The following is a 14,921-nucleotide window of genomic DNA, read 5'->3' on the forward strand; positions in this document are numbered from 1 at the left end:
ATCACAGCTGTAGCATTAGCCACGGGAGCAATCACGAATGTGGGCAGTTCCTCACCTGTGCACACGGTGAGAAACGCCCACATCGACAACTGCCCCGCGGCTCGCTACAACATCGCCCCTCCTCACGAAGCCGCCTCGGGTGCGGTGATTATTTATTTAAAATGAATGGCCTTTTCTCAACGAGCTGTGGACCCATAACACCACATTCCACCCCCCATAAAACTCCAGTTGCATGGGAAGGCTCCACACCACTGCCAACCCAATGCAACTGGAGCTCAGGTCCACAGCTCGGCCACTCTACACTGCACTAAAACCAATAAAAGCACTAAAACAATTCCCCACAATAAAACAAACCAACCCAAGCCCCCTTCATAGAAACAGGACATTAAAAGAATAAGAACTTTAAAAGACAATTAAAAACCAGCAATAAATAAATGTACTTAAAAGCTCAGTCTCTTAAAAATGTCCTCCTCCGGCTTGGGTACGTGGGTTCTTTCAAAACGTCAGTTACCAATCCCGCTTGCTGCTCTGTCTCCTCTTCTGGCCTCCACTGCTAGCTCATCCCATCGCTGGGGATATCCCACCGCTGCCACCAAATGTGACGATGTGGGTTCTGGCTCCACACTCCCATTGCTGTTGGAAGCACTTGAACCCAACACCGTCGATAATGTAACCGAGTGAGCTAGTCAGTGGAGGCAAATAATTCCAGCAAGGGGAAGGAAAAAAATTGAGAGAGAGAAAGGAAAGGAGAGGATGGAGGTTACCGGGAGCAGGAGAGGAAGCAGGTCGGTGAAAGAGAGAGAGAGCGAGCCGCGAAGAGCGAGCGAATGAGCGCTCATGGACAGCTGCGTGGAAGCTGGGTGTTAGGCCGACACCCAGGTGTTTGTGTTGTCGCTCCCGCTGAGCGATCAGGTAGCGGGAGTGACCAAGGAAGGCGACTGGCCCAGAGAGGCCATGGAAGGCAGCGGAAGTCGGGAGACTTGGTGCTGGAATCCCAACGTGGGCGACCTGGCGTTGTGGGAAACCAAGTTCTCGGGACTGGGATGAGTGCCATACCGAGCCAGGGTCGGGAGGTCTCCAGTCTGTGTGTGTGTGTAGAGGAGGGCAGCTGCAGAGAGCGTCTTGCCTGCTGCTTGGCCCAAACGGGATAAGCAGGTGAGACGCTACCAGAAAAGCACCGGATTTGTTATTGTTTTAAAGACTGCTTCCTAAAGAAGATTTTAAACCTCTCGTTTTAAAGGATTGTTTTTTTCTATTTATTGTTATATTAACCTCCACGTTCTTATATTGGATTATTTAATGAAGAACTTTTGGAGCACTGCACTTTACATGAACACTTTATTTTGTTGACTGTTTTTTTTAATAAAAGCACTTTTGCACTTTTTACCTTCCCCTTGCTGGAATTATTTGCCTCCACTGACTAGCTCACTCGGTTACATTATCGACAGTGTTGGGTTCAAGTGCTTCCAACAGCAATGGGAGTGTGGAGCCAGAACCCACATCGTCACAGGATGCTACGCATTCTCAGTGCTACACGGATGCATTTTCTGAGCATGTCATCCGAAAATAACGCAACGCATGCATGAGTTGCAGCTCCAGCAAAAATCTGTGAGGCATATATATTCAAGTTTTGGTACATGATGTCAGCATTGTTGCTTACTATTAACATTTCCATAGTTGAAAGTGGATGTGGAAACAATCAAGATGAAACAGAAGCAAATTCAAGACAAATACATCTGTGCAAAGAGTAAGATGTCTGAAAAAAGATGTGGGGATTCAGCAATAACAAGATAATGCAGTGTGACAGCAAGCGACATTGCAGCTCCAATAGGATCAATGTGCATGTTTTGATGTGTAATAAATGATTCAATGTGCAGAAACAAATGATCAAACTTAAATATCGACATACAAAAGTATTTATGGTGCTTTTCTTCATTTCTCGCATAAGCAATGCAAGTATCACAATATTCCTCATCATAATGACACAACACATTTAAAGGTGTTGCTATTGCCGTTGTTTTTTGGGTTTTTTTTGTACCTTCGTATCAGCATTTTGCACCACCACCTAGCAGTATCCTTCAGATTTACATAAAGAATGTGTGCAAGTGAAATTAATACACTGCTTGCGTAGCAGCAGCAGCCGCAAGCATTATGTGTCACATAGCATCCCGAACCTATGGCTGTACTCATTTGGATGGTGACTGAGATTGTTTAAGGGTGACATCAGGATAAATGATTACTCAAATTTGTTGTGTTACATCAATTTGCAAAGCTTACATATGGCTTTGCATCCATCTACTTGTTCTTTACCAACACATTGTTTGAATCCATAGTAAGTCCACACATCTGATTTAATGATCAAAAGTGCCAATTTCAGTTACGGAGGACTCGCCATTTTATGCAAAGTAGTAAAGTGTTTTTTCTGTAGAAAGTCTTAACAGGCACATTTAGTGACATCTACTGGATCGGATGCCAAAAACAACGATAAGCAAAAATCTGCATATAGTATTGAGCAGGATGGAGATTCACAAAATTGATCTTGAGACTTCAAGAATAGATATTGAACCACTTAAATAAAAAATAACAATTAATCAGAAAATCGACATTTCCTAGGCCTATATTTTGCGAAATAATGCAATTATTGGTTTTGTTTTGTTTTCGAGATGCAGAAATAAGCTTCTGTACAAGAAACACATTTCTAAAAAATAAATAGAAAGTGCCATCTAAAGTTTATAATTGCTTTCTAAAAAACAGCCAGCCAGTAAATAAAAATGTTTCAACACAACACAGCTAAAGATAGTGAAAAAAATTCAAAAGTATAGTGTAACAGTAATACACATTATACTGGCAGATGCCATATTCAATTGCTAAATAATGATACCAGATTTCAGATCTTATCAAATTACAAGCAAAACTGACAACCATACTTCAAGTTTCATATCAAAATTTTAAAAGCATGATATCAAATATACCAGTATTACATAGCTCTGCCCTAATTTTTTCTTTGTTGTTGGCAAGTGACAAATATTTTTTTTATGTTAATAAAATAAATTATCTGGCCAAGAAAGCTTTAAGTTGGGTAAATGTTAAAAATAAGGGCATCTGGCTACTTGTTAGGTGAAATGAAACATTTGACTCTCTGAAACCAACTGAATATGCTGTAAAGGTGAAAAGAAAAATATGCTAACAAAGCTTGATTTTCTAAGTATACATTTTATAATACATTTTATGTATATACTACCTTTCCCATACTCACAGCACTTTATAGAAATTCATATTGAACAGCAGGGCATATACAATACTGGAAACAAATATCAGAACAAAAAACAAAGATAAAAACAAGAGACACAAAGTTTTGAATTAGAACAAGAGATGATAAACCAGAACAGAAATACAAAATATACGAAATACTACATAAAAACCATAAACAAATACCATAATTCTATCCATAAGCCCACCCATTTAGACATTCCGCTAAACCTTATTGTAATCCTATTTTCATTATGGGAGCTAAAGCCAATTTAAACAGCAAATGGTTCAACACAACAATATATAGGACTATATAAATACACACACATACACTAAAGAACTATATTATGTCACCATCATTGTACAGAAAAAGGTGCTGAAATCTTAATCACACACTACAAATCAAAATGTCAACACTACTGCAGTTGCATAATGTATTTATTTACAGTTTATAGCCAGTTTTAAAGAAAGAGTCCAGCAAATAACAGCAAAGACAACAGAATGCTGCATGGTTTGGTGAAAGATTAATAGCTGAAAGAAAAGGGTCATTTTTCTTGAAGGGAATGTATGCATATTTACTCACTGCCTTATATTCTATATAGTCAGCTGCTATGCCATTAACTAAAACAAAACTGAAAAAAATATATTATTGCAACTTGGCTCAGAATGTGGCTTTTTAATCAATCTTGAAAGGTTATGCTCATTATAAAATTTTTAAATCCTGATATAAAACCCCAAAAACGCTGACATCAAAATATTAAAAGCCAATAACAACTTTTTGAATGACACTATTAAAAACAGTAAAATGTACATTGTCAGCAATTTGAATTTTGATTTTTAAAAAAGCAAGTAATGCCAAAAATGCTTGCCATACAACACCACGGTCAATTCAATTCTAAAAAAAATATATACTTATGAGCTCTTCAAATTTTTTGCTTTCTTTAGCCATAAACGTTACCCTTTTTAAAAAAAAATGACTTTCATGTTAACACGTTCATATTATAGAATTAAAAATAATGTTCACAACCAAAGAAAATGTGAATACTGCACCTATAAAACTTTGCCACAGCAAATACATCAATTCTGCATAATCAAGGGGGTCTTGCCAACAGGACACAATTTTAAGTGACAATTGTGTTGACTGTTGCTTTAGAATTTGTACACAATGTAACATTAATTACTTGGATTTTTGACAGGTGGGTATAATCCATAAAAAATTTTAAATCTGAAATAATGGATTAGGAAAATCCTATCAAATGTGTGTGATACAACCTGGCATACACTTCTCAATGACTGTTGTGCATCTTACAGGAATTATAAAAGTAGTTTATACACTATGTAAAAGTCCCGGGTAGCAATTTTCAAAATTCAGTATAGAGGATGCCATAGCAGCACATATGTAGGCACCAGTTCCCTCGTTTCAATTTTTTAAAACGGAATGCACTCTTCAACGAATCCCCATATTCTACTCTTTATGGCTAGAAAATACAATTAACAACAAAATGACCAAAACCTGACAGTTCGGGAAGTTGCATGTAAAATATTATTAGCAGCGATAAATACAAAGCGACTAAACATGTGCACACTTTAAAACCTGACCCGGTGACCTTTTTTCCCCCAAAAAATACACACCGCCAACCATAACTAGCACTGCCCCCCTTTTGATTACAGCACAATTCATCCGGATGCCAAGACTTTGCCTTTTCCTTACATGTCTGCAGTTTCGACTTTTCACCTCGTACGTTCCAATATGAGTGAACTAAACCTCTACTCAAGGAAACTTCACGATTTTATAGGTAAAAACGTTAAGGTGCAAATATCAGTCATGTGAGCTCGCGATGGTTAAACACAACAAGAACGTTTAACTGCAAGAAGTGCAACAAAACAGCCCAACACGTGGCCACATCTTTGGTGGTCCCTTTATTCATCAACCATTCTCTTATTCAACATCAAAATTACAACGATGCGTTACTAAATACACGAATTACTGCAAAACCCTCTAGTTCCTGTAAACACAGGAAATACCCATCGGAAGAGAAGGAAAATGCGCCGCTGTCGCTTTAAGACCATGTCCCTTTCTCATAGAAAGGAACTATCTCGTTAGCCATTTTATACGGGATCGCAATTTGGTGAAATAACATCAAAATCCAAATGCACAAACGATGCATAAAAACCCATCGATTATTGAGACGAGAAGGCGATCAGCGAAAGCGGCGAGGATAAAGCTACGGCCACAGTGCTCCGCTGTGCGGTGTCTCACTCGCCACAATGGACAGCCTCCTCCTCCCTCTCCCTCTCTGTGTCCACACAGACAAGCAGAGCTTCCCGAATAAAGACGGCGCCGCGTCGAGAAAGTATGCCTTGGCGTATACAGCGGCCCCAAATCCGCCAAAAACATGCACATGCATTACCTGGGTAGTTAAATCTAACTTTGCAGGACACTTTGGAACGTGTGGACATTTTTTTTTACTGTCAGGACACTGCAGCAACTTCCCCAGCCAGCCTTCCTTTCTAGCGCTGCCTTGACAACGAGAAAGTGCCAGGATGTGAGACCTGCCTGCTGGGTGTGCGTAACGCGTGGACATCCACCCGGCCGTACAGTTAAAGCTGCACGCGCCCCAAACGTCGTGGAAATGCGGGAGAGTGCGCGGAGGTGGCAGACGCAGGGCCGACCCGGATGAGAACGCGCAGATCTATCTCACTCACTCACTCACGTACGCGTACACACGTACCACATAAACAAACGGCTTTAGCGGTAAAGTGGCCGCCATGTAAATACTCTTGTATATTTGTCTAAGAGGGGCGGGGTGAAGATCTGTTCTGAAGTGTTTTGGAGAGGCGGAAGGCCGTTAATTCCAGTGCACATAACTGACTTCCCGAGGGCTTGTTATTTATCTTTATTCTTAAGTATTTTGCCTCTCTTTCACTTCAATATAATTTGTAGCGTAGAAGCTGAAATGGCTTGATATATGGACACCATGTAGATGGATATATTTTGAAGTGTATATTTTATGTAGGAGGTGCACACAGGTTAACAAAAGAAACCACAGCCTCTTGATATATCACTGTGTGTAATATCTGCTGCTTGTTTGGGGTTTGACTAAGTGTTTTTACTTTCTTTCTGTATGCTAAGTACAGTACATAAAGTCACTTTAATTAGAAAATCTCAACTGGTATGTGATGCACCAGTGTAATGTCAGCTACACCAGCATTTTGTCTACATTTAGTTTTTCTCTGCAGCCATTGTATTGGTATACAAATAAAGCATATGGCGATTTTAATGTTCAAAATTTACAATGCTGAACTGTCCTTTAATCAATAAACAAAATATGAAAATGGACTGGAAAAAAAAAACTCAAAATGTGAACTGTGTGAAATAACACTGATTATTAACTAGCCAGCAATAAGGGCACCTGTGTAAACAGCCAACCATCAGAAAACCTGTACTTGTTGATTTTCTTTAAATTTGCATTAATTTATTTGGCTGATGCCTTTATCCAAGGCAACTTAAACATTAATGATACAATTGGTTACATTTCTTTAGGTTTTCCAATTGGAGCACAGGCAGGTCTGGTGACTTGCTTATGGTCATACAGTGTAAGTAGCGAGAGTTGAACCCACAGCTTCAAGGTTTCAAGTCCAAAGCATTAACCACTAAACAGGGTCTCCTTAATCTTTTAAACATTTGACTCTTTAATCCCAATCTAAACACACTCTGTATAATTCATTGTCCATCGAGTCCAATGATGGCATCCATGTTTGTGAGTTCTTTGATGGCTGAATAGTCCTATCCTGGACCCACAAGACCAAATGCAGATTGGACATGATATATATGGTAGCTGCAACCATGGGTGTGCTCCTTCTGAGTGTCCTCTGATGTATCCTGGCTACCTTTTCTTCCTCCAGTATATGTATCCAGTCCAAGCACATCTTCCTTCAGGTGTTGCGGTCAGTAGCAAGATCCTTCTGGTCCTCAGGCATGATTTTGCACTCTCTTAACCTGATCTTCAACTGATCTTTACAGCGCTTCCTCTGCACCCCAGGCATAATATTGTCCACGATGTAGTTGTACATACAGCACTCTGCGAGGAAGCCGATTTGGGGGCACCTTACCACATGTCCCAATCATCATAGCTGGTACTGTGTGATCATGGCCTCAGTACTTGCAATTTGTTTCTCTGAGTATTTCACAGCAAGGTACATGATCATGCCACGTAATTCCTAAGATGTTCTGCAGGCATCATATATGAAAGTGCTCCAGAAGCTTAACGTGGCAGCTGTAAATTACCCAAGCTTCACAGCTGTAGAGGAGCTGGTAATACAGATGGCTTGGTGGACTATAACAAATCAGCATGGCTACAACTAAGGCTGTTCTCCTATGGGGTCTATCAGAACCACTATAGGAGTCCAGGAGAGTCCTTACATTCCATGTTGCCAATTTTAGATCACACAATTTATTATTTTTAGGCATGAAATGAGTGGGCAGTTTTTAGGCCAACTTTTCTAGGCCCCTTCTTATTTTGGGTAAACAGTGTGGTTCCGAAATAGGGCTACTCAGTCACACAGGGGTCTGCTGAAAGCAGATGCCACTCAGTTCCAGCTGTTAGCAACCAAATACCCTGTGTCGCTGACATGCAGGGTTCTAACTAGGAGCTCCCAGTCCATTCATACCTGCTCCTGTCGCCAGACACCCTATTGACATTAGACTTCAACCAGAATTAGTTCCAGGTATTATAAAATTTGGTCAGAAGTAGTTAAATGCGCAAATGCAGATTTTAAAGTGTCACAGGGGGAATGCAATCCCCAGTAGCACGATCTTAGCCAAAAATTAGGTAAATCCAGTAGCATGTGTGAACCCCAGGCAACCAGCCCACAGTCTTGGCTGCAGGAGGCTGCCGGGTCCTTGGTCTGTTAAGGTCCACCTATTGTGCACTACAAACGCACTACTTTTCTGTCAGGGTGTGCTCACTTAGCCTTAATAGACAAACCCAAAAGGCAGTGGGACTATTTACCCCTATGGGAATGTTTCACATGCGTCTGTGGGGCCCACTGCTTCTCCGAGATCATGTGCAGTTTAGCAAGTTACCCAGTTACTGTGTGTGGCCGCGCAGAGACATTGAAGATGGTGGTGGTGAAGAGTCTTTGTTCTAGGAGAGGAGACTTGCACATTCGGCTCCTCTTTTCACCCCATGTAAGGGGAGCTAGCCAGCAGCAGTAGCTATAGGCAGAGAGATGCAAGCAGGAAGCAGCATGCACTAATATAACAAAACATACTAAAAACTTCTCTACACTACAGCTCAACTGCACTAGACACTTCACATACACCTTGTGTATCAAAAAACACACACACACACACACTGTGCTTATTTTTAATGACTGTTACAGTTTGATTTTAAATTCTGTATCTTTACTGACTTGAAAGTTGTATCATTCAGTTCATTCCTTTGGAATCTTAAACAGATTGTTAATTTATTAGACCTGAGGTAATTAGGAGTGGAATGAACAAGTAGCCTGAGAAACACTGATTAGTCATTCTTGTAATCATTGTTAATTTGACATGAAGTTACGCCATTTATATTTGGGGTGCATGCTAGGCCGATGAGGAAGGCAGAGCAGAACAGGAGAGAGAAAAGTAAGGAGAGCAAAGAAGGAAAACAGCCCAAAAAATTTGAATAGGACATCTGTAGACTAAATACTAATCTGAAGCAATTCTGTGCCCAGACTTTATAAGACTCATCTTCCATCACCTTAATTTTCTGCATAAGTATTCTTTAATACTTCTTCATATAAATTTTTACCCTTTCATGTCTCTTTTCAAATGCTTCCTACTTTTGCTACCATTGTTTTTACTATGCTGTTATTAATGTTTCTTTATAATAATAATAATAATAATAATTTTATACTGTTTGATTGGGTCAAGGTATATTGTTAAGAGCACCTAGTGTGGGTATATTCACACAGGGGTTGGCAGATAAGAAGGGATGTTTTCGATACAAAGCAGTGGGATGAGAAGGGACTCACTTTGGTGACTGGCACAGGTGTAGCTTAACTGTTTAGTATGCTCATGCTAAACTAGTAAGTCTCTTTGCTTAAAGCAGCTGTTCATGTGCAGATGTACACATGGAGCACTATAAAGCAGCTATATTAAGACAAAATTACACAATAACACATAGGCTCTAGCTCCACGACTTTTAAAGTGGAAAAAATTGGTTTAAGAAATTGGATGAATATTTTACATTAGACCTTTCATGTTGTGCTTTGTACCCAATGGGTCAATCTATGTGAAATCAGATAAAGCCTCCTAACTCAGTAATATCCAACTGCAGTGCCAAAGAGGCATATATTTTTCATTTTTTGACCACAGTGTATTGGCATAAGTCAGTAGACATCACCAGAGGTCTAGGGTAGCAGTTAAAGACAAGTAGTATACACGGTTAAGATTAGAGATAATGTTAGGCGTTAACTTCTGTTAAAGTTAGGTGTTAGTTTTGTTAGAGTGTAGTATACATGGTTAAGATTAGGGGTAATTTAAGGGTTAGGGCTAAGTTTTGTTAAGGTTAGGGTTAGTGTGACGATGTACTATAAAAGGTTAAGATTAGAGTAACTTAAAGTTAGGGTGTAGTATACATAGTTATGATTAGGGGTAACTTAAGGATATGAATTAGTATTGTTAAGATTAAGGGTGTGTGTGGTTAGCAAGTAGTACAGAGGTGAGAGAATATGACTTCCGTTGTGAAACTGCTGGTCTAGAATTGCTGCCATAGACCTGCAGTGATGCATTGGCTGTGCACTCTAAATTTGGATGCTTCTTTACTAGCCATCTACAATTTGCTTCAAACTTTATGGAAATAACATTCTCTTATCCAATAACTAGTGTGCTGGTTATGTGCTGGTTAATAAGTTCAGTATACCTGAGTGAGTTTGTATCCATATTCCCAATCCTAACCCTGACCTTGCAATGGCTTAGTGTCCTTTCCAAAGCTTTGGACCAGACACAGCTAGGATAGTCTCCAGCTCCTGTAACTGAATTTATGTGCATGATAGGTCGCTGGGCAAATCTACAGGTGGTTCCTGCCTTATGGATGATACTGCTGTGATAGACTCCTTTAAGTCTTTATTTTGACTGGGCAGATTAAAAATGAATGATTTAAATTGCATATAATTTGTACTTACCATTTATTTTGATTTGCAGATTAGGTACACTGTGATGGGTATAACATTCATCAATTTTCTGAACTCTCTTTTTTCTATTGTAGAGTCTAATGCAATTAGGGCTTATTATGGTGGCATTGGAGTCAATCTGTATCACATCAACAGATATTAGAGAATGTTTCAGACTGACCATCTCTGATTTACTTCATTCTTGTCTTGTTTTCAGGAGGTAGAGTCAGGAACCTGGTTTGATTTGGTGGGTTTTTTTTTGCAGGTCTCACTTATTATAAATAAATTGACATCGACATTTTTTATTTTGGTGTCAGAATCATAACAACTATACGACTGTTACTAAGAAAATTAATTTGTAAATAATTTAGAACAAAGTGGGAACTCTATTCAAAAACTATATCTTTTTGTTTTGCCCATGCATGTCACTGTCTTTAAAACAGTTTCATCCTAGATTATTTTGGTTTTGATTATTTTATAATCAGTGACATCATTATAATAAATGAAGGCCTTTTCACATGTTTGACTACAGTCATGGTGATTTGCTTTATAAAATGAAAATGCAGATATTTGCACTTCTTCAGAAAAGAGCTCTAATAGGAACATAGATGTGTGTTTTATTATTCTCTCTGCATTTTACACTAAATGACAAGGCTGAAACACTGTTCTCTCTGAGTCAATTGTGGGCTTCCCACTGGCCATGGGGCCCCAAACAGTCATTTGGCTTGATTTTTCCAGGAACAGCCCTAGATTCAGGTCATTTCTTTCTAGTCTGTCTGAAGATCACAGGATAATTTTGGCCTGTAAGTAAACACCATATAATATTTGAATGAATTGTTCAGATAGTTTCATTTGGGGTGCTCTCCCAGAAGCACTGGGTGCACTTTTTGCTTTGAGTCAGAGCACTTTATCTACATTTGTGAAACTGACATTATTGTGTATCTTTAAGTATTTATTATAAAATTTCTATAAAGTATTAATCACCTGAGTTACCTGGCATTGCTTGGATGAGAAAGTGAAAAGATAAAAAGAAATTACGTATCATATGGACAGTCATTCAGTCATTTTCTAATCCACTAAGTCTTGAGCAGGGTTGTTGGGGTTATTGAAGCCTATCCCAGCCAGCAAAGGACGCAAGGCAGGAACAAACCCTGGACAGGGTGCCAGTCAATCGCAGGGCAAATATATGCACACACACATACAACCCCAAACACACTAGGGCCTGTTTAGTATCACCGATGCACCTAACCTGTACTGTATGTCTTTGGACTGTAACAGGAAACAGGAGCACCCTGAGGAAACCCACATAAACACAGGGAAAACCCAGGATGCAAACCCTAGACGAGGGATCCCCAACTACAGTCCTGGAGGGCCCCAGTGCCTACAGGTTTTCATTCTAACCCTTTTCTTAATTAGTGACCTGTTTTTGTTGCTAATTGTTGCCAAATCATATGGTATATTACCAGACTTTTTAACCCTCAAACAGTTTGCATGTAGACCTCAACTACAGTATTGTTAGCACTGTAAAATTTCTTTGTATACAGTATAATATTCTTTGCTATTGTTTCTGATGGAAAAATACCCAAAATATAATAAATACTTTGGTGGCAATATGGTCCCACCTGAGACAGTTTGGCATGACAAAATTAAAGAAAATGTTAAATGTAATAATGGACAGAAGTGAAACTGAGTTCTTGGTTGAAAGACAAGCATGCTAACCACCACACAATTATTACAACCTGTGTAATGTTGTTTCTCTTTTCATAAGTAACACATCATATTTCATACCACTCACTATCTATCTATTTAGAAATTCTGTCCCCTAACTTTGCTTGGGTATTATTTCCAAATTTGTTATAAATGTAAAGTGGAGAGAAAAAAAAACAGTGGAGAGGCCACACTATACTATTTCTTGTCACTCATTCCTGACATTGAGCTGCTCCCACCTCTCCTCCAGGGAGCAGGGCCAAATGTAATATGTCAAAAAATCTGACTTATGCTGAGAAGTCTAACTTGAAAAACTAAGCTGTGCATAAGACATAAGCAAACAAACAGAGATGTTTTATTGAGATTATTACCAGTCACCGAAAATTGTGTCTGCTTATCAGAAGTGACATCCCTTTAGCAAATAAAAGAGCCGGTGTTGTCATTTGGAAAACAATACAAGCGTGGTTTCAAAGAAAGCTAGATATTCACTTTTTAAATGGAGGAGCAGGTAAACACTGAATAGAATTAGGCAAAAGAAATCATTATGAGCTTGGCCTAACTGCTTATTATTAATGCAAGAAAAGCCTACCGTTTTGTCCACCCTTTGTTTAAATCCATAAAGTGATGTCTTTTTCCATTAAGAAACCTGCTTCTTCAATGAATCATTAAGCTAAAAATATGCAAAGGCAAAACACAAATACTATATAAACATTGCCACAAAAGGCAAATTGTTATATATAGCAAAACAGATGTACATTATTTGCTTAAACACAAATACTGCATTTTTTTATGGGGAGAGAACTTTAAGGTTTTTGCCATCACAGTATTAAGTCATTCAGTTAGTCACTTTCTAACCTGCTAAGTCCTGAACTGGGTTGTGGGGGTTGCTGGAGCCTATCCTAGGTAGCAAAGGGTGCAAGGCAGGAATCCTAGACAGGTTACCAGTCCATTGCAGTGCGAACACACTCACAAACACACCCCAATCAAACACTAGGGCCATTTTAGTGGCACCAGTCCGCTCAGCCTGAATGTCTTTAAACTGTAGGAGGAAACTGGATGACTCAGAGGAAATCCACACAGACACAGGTACCCCAGGACGTGAACCCTGGTCTCCTTACTGTGAGGCAGCCTAACACAGTATTAGTTATCTATCATTTGTTTTTATCATAGCATAGCAGTCAGCAGAAGCACAAAAGTAAAGCCATGTTGATTAAAGCATTGTGAATAATGAGTAAAGCTGTATATTTTAAGAGGAGACTCTGAGATTGCTCAGGCACTGCTGTCCGGGGCTAGCTTCTACATTGTACCCAGTGCTGCCAATATAGGCTACAACCCAATGTCACCCTGGTTAGAACTACTTGGGTTTGGGAAAGTTCAGCTACATTTATTTGAAATGAGTTGTAAGTCATTACACAACATGCATGTTCTTCTTTAAAACATAGTATTGGAAGAATCAAGTGGTTATCCGTTTTCTAATGGCAAGTGTGTTAGTATAAAAGATATTTAAAGTCCAACTCTGCTCATTACACATGTCACACACGCGCGCATGGGAAATGTTTTTGCAGGCCCAAATAATGTTTCTCAGCCGAACCAGGAGTTGGCGCTGTCATCTAATCCTCTCTGCCTTTCTACTCCTGTAGACCAACCAAATAACCCTCCCAGTAAAGTCAATTTCGGGCTACAAGTTTTGCCTCCAGATGACATCACTTTGCCTTACAGAACCCCCCCACTCCTGATGATCTAATTTCTGGTTCCAGTCCATGAATTCCCACCTCTTCCTGTCTCGTACATATAAATAGAACACCCTTCCTAATGTTAGTCAGTTCAATTGTGAACTCTGTTCTGTAAAGATGAGTTTTTTTTTCTGCCAGACCTTCAGTATATGGGGGGGGGCATCCCCAAACCTTTTTCTACCTCCGTTTATTTTGTTATACACAATAAACTGTATAAACCAAAGGAACATATGGAAAATGATCAAAAGTTTCAATGAAAGGCAGAACAGAACGCTACTGTGTCTTACATTGTTGAAAGTATTGACAGGTTTATATTCCCTTGAGGGGCGGCACGGTGGCGCAGTGGTAGCGCTGCTGCCTCGCAGTTAGGAGACCCGGGTTCGCTTCCCGGGCCTCCCTGCGTGGAGTTTGCATGTTCTCCCGTGTCTGCGTGGGTTTCCTCCCACAATCCAAAGACATGCAGGTTAGGTGGATTGGCGATTCTAAATTGGCCCTAGTGTGTGCTTGGTGTGCTGGGTGTGTTTGTGTGTGTCCTGCGGTGGGTTGGCACCCTGCCCAGGATTGGTTCCTGCCTTGTGCCCTGTGTTGGCTGGGATTGGCTCCAGCAGACCCCCGTGACCCTGTGTTTGGATTCAGCGGGTTAGAAAATGGATGGATGGATATTCCCTTGTACAGTTACGCAAGCATACCTTGAGAAGAACATATCCTTTTTTGTTTTTTCAACATGCTGTCTCTCAAAAATGTGCTTGATTTTGATATAACAATCCAGTCACTTGTGTCTCCTTTATCTAAAACTAGCTGTCCCCAAGGCTCTGCCCACATAGTAGTGAAACAGGACAAACTTTAAAAACCAATTAAAAACAAATGGAATTCTGCGGAAGGTAGGTATTCTCCAACATCATATTTTGGCAGTGTATTTGATTATGTTCAGCTCTTGCGGGACAGCGTTCCCCAAGTGGGAAGAAAAACACATGGCTATGATATCTCTGGCAATCAGCAGCTACCCTCTAAAACACACATAGCTCTGATCTTTCTCTAAAAAATGCCAAACATTACTCCTTAACAATCTGT

General features: G+C 39.7%; 1 protein-coding gene across 2 annotated transcripts in view; it reads right to left on the reverse strand.

The window, feature by feature from the left end:
- Positions 1-5,876, reverse strand: part of LOC120539333 — a 101,857-nt gene extending 95,981 nt beyond the window's left edge. The window contains exon 1 of one of the 2 annotated variants that reach the window (XM_039769310.1): positions 5,661-5,876. The gene's annotated coding sequence lies outside the window, so the exon portion shown is untranslated. The remainder of the gene's footprint in view (positions 1-5,660) is intronic. The other variant, XM_039769309.1, reaches the window with a different exon arrangement.
- Positions 5,877-14,921: the final 9,045 nt, after the last annotated feature.

The sequence above is a fragment of the Polypterus senegalus genome, chromosome 11 (assembly GCF_016835505.1).
Source record: "Polypterus senegalus isolate Bchr_013 chromosome 11, ASM1683550v1, whole genome shotgun sequence".
In the NCBI taxonomy this organism is placed as follows: Eukaryota; Metazoa; Chordata; class Cladistia; order Polypteriformes; family Polypteridae; genus Polypterus; species Polypterus senegalus.